A 3,167-nucleotide genomic window follows, 5' to 3' on the forward strand; every position below is an offset into this window, starting at 1 on the left:
ATTGTCTACTATGCTTAGGGCTGTTTTGAAGAATAACAAGAAAATGTGGGAAGAATGCTTGCCTCATATTGAATTTGCTTATAATCGTTCATTGCATTCTACTACTAAGATGTGCCCTTTTGAAATTGTGTATGGTTTCCTACCTCGTGCACCTATTGATTTGTTGCCTCTTCCATCTTTGGAGAAGGTTAATTTTGATGCTAAAGAACGTTCTGAATTGATTTTAAAAATGCATGAGTTAACTAAGGAAAACATTGAGCGTATGAATGCTAAATATAAACTTGCTGGAGATAAGGGTAGAAAACATGTTGTGTTTGCACCTGGCGATCTTGTTTGGTTACATTTGCGTAAAGATAGATTTCCTAATCTGCGCAAATCAAAGCTAATGCCACGTGCTGATGGTCCTTTTAAGGTTTTAGAGAAAATAAATGATAATGCATATAAACTTGAGCTACCTGCAGATTTTGGGGTTAGTCCCACTTTTAACATTGCAGATTTGAAGCCTTATTTGGGTGAGGAAGATGAGCTTCCGTCGAGGACGACTTCATTTCAAGAAGGGGAGGATGATGAGGACATCAATACCATTGTTACATCCACAGCCCCTACTGTTACATATACTGGACCAATTACTAGAGCTCGCGCACGCCAATTAAATTACCTGGTACTTTCGTTTCTTGGTAATGATTCTAATGTTCATGAGATTATGATGCTGCCTAAATTGGATACATTTGTTTTGCTTACAAATGAAGGTCCTAGCTTGGAGAAGGATGAACATTGGAGCAAGAACACGAATGGAGTTGATGGCATGCGCAAGGGGATCAAGAACGGAGTTACAAGTGATGATTTCAGGACTTTGAAGCCGCCATAAGGAGTGCATGAAGCCTTGGACGAAATATACAAGATGCCACTTCATAATATTCGTCCATAGGCTATTCCAGGTGCTGCGTCACCTTATTAATGGGCCAGGCCCATGTAATTTCGAAATACTTAAGTATAGGCTATTTTTAGAGTCCGTATGTGTGGGGAAACAAGAGTTAGGGTTGGTTTCGGACCCCACCCTCAAGGGCCACGAAATTCCCCTCTCTTCCTCCATATATACAGCCCTTAGGGCGTCGTTTAGACTTGGGTTTTGTTTAGAATAAAAGTTCGCCATAGCTGCAACTTCGCGTACTTCGTTTGTGTCCAACGACCAGACCAAGACGTCACAGAACCCCACCTTGATCAATAAAGCTTTCATCTTATATTCGCAATATCCAGATTGCAATCTCAGTTTCTTGCTTGTTCTTCGTTTGCTCGCAGGAAACAGGCCCTCGTGGTCAGGTTGATCGTGCTCCGGTGTGGTCAATAACCCCTCGGAAGTTGGTTTAGCGATTGCTAAGGCGCGACGTCTCGCACGTTCGTAGTCGGATCGTCAAGGTCGACTCCCACAGAAAACGATAGCCACCATCTCATCGAAACATCGGGACACCTTTGCCTCTATCATCCTCCCCTTCTTGAAATGAAGTCGTCCTCGACGGAAGCGCATCTTCCTCACCCAAATAAGGCTTCAAATCTGCAATGTTAAAAGTGGGACTAACCCCAAAATCTATAGGTAGCTCAAGTTTATATGCATTATCATTTATTTTCTCTAACACCTTAAAAGGACCATCAGCACGTGGCATTAGCTTTGATTTGCGCAGATTAGGAAATCTATCTTTACGCAAATGTAACCAAACAAGATCTCCAGGCGCAAACACAACATGTTTTCTACCCTTATCTCCAGCAAGTTTATTTTAGCATTCATACGCTCAATGTTTTCCTTAGTTAACTCATGCATTTTTAAAATCAATTCAGAACGTTCTTTAGCATCAAAATTAACCTTCTCTGAAGATGGAAGAGGCAACAAATCAATAGGTGCACGAGGTAGGAAACCATACACAATTTCAAAAGGGCACATCTTAGTAGTAGAATGCAATGAGCGATTATAAGCAAATTCAATATGAGGCAAGCATTCTTCCCACATTTTCTTGTTATTCTTCAAAACAGCCCTAAGCATAGTAGACAATGTTCTATTGACTACTTCAGTTTGTCCATAAGTTTGGGGGTGACAAGTAGTACTAAAAAGCAGCTTAGTCCCCAACTTAGCCCATAAACATCTCCAAAAGTGGCTAAGAAATTTAGTATCACGATCTGAAACAATAGTATTTGGCACACCATGTAAGCGAATAATTTCACGAAAGAACAAATCAGCAACATTAACAGCATCATCGCTTTTATGACATGGTATAAAGTGTGCCATTTTCGAGAACCTATCCACGACAACAAATATGCTATCCCTCCCCTTCTTTGTTCGAGGTAAACCTAAAATAAAGTCCATAGATATATCCTCCCAAGGAACACTAGGTACTGGCAAAGGCATATATAAACCATGAGGATTGAGTCGTGACTTAGCTCTTTGACATGTAGTGCAGCGAGCAACAAAACGCTCAACATCCCGTCTCATCTTTGGCCAAAAGAAATGTGTAGCAAGTATATCCTCCGTCTTCTTGACGCCAAAGTGTCCCATTAATCCTCCTCCATGCGCCTCCTGCAACAACAAAAGACGAACGGAGCTAGCTGGAATGCATAGCTTGTTAGCACGAAACACAAATCCATCGTTAAGAACGAACTTGTTCCAAGTTCTCCCTTCCTTACAATTCTGCAATATATCTTTAAATTCAGCATCATGAACATATTGATCTTTGATGGTCTCCAAACCAAATATTTTAAAGTCAAGTTGTGAAAGCATAGTATAACGACGAGACAAGGCATCAGCAATAACATTTTCTTTACCCTTCTTGTGTTTAATGACATAAGGGAAAGTCTCAATGAATTCAACCCATTTAGCATGTCTACAGTTCAGTTTTGCTTGACTTTTAATGTGTTTCAAAGATTCATGATCAGAATGTATAACAAATTCCTTGGGCCATAAATAATGTTGCCATGTTTCTAAGGTCCGAACAAGAGCATATAATTCTTTATCATAAGTAGAATAGTTCAGACTAGGCCCACTCAATTTTTCAGAAAAGTATGCAACAGGTTTTCCATCTTGTAATAACACACCTCCTAATCCAATTCCACTAGCATCACATTCAAGCTCAAAAGTCTTATTGAAATTAGGAAGTTGGAGTAAAGGAGCATGTGTCAAC

This window comes from Triticum urartu, chromosome 7A, assembly GCF_056163025.1.
Source record: "Triticum urartu cultivar PI428250 chromosome 7A, HENAU_Tu73, whole genome shotgun sequence".
NCBI lineage: Eukaryota > Viridiplantae > Streptophyta > Magnoliopsida > Poales > Poaceae > Triticum > Triticum urartu.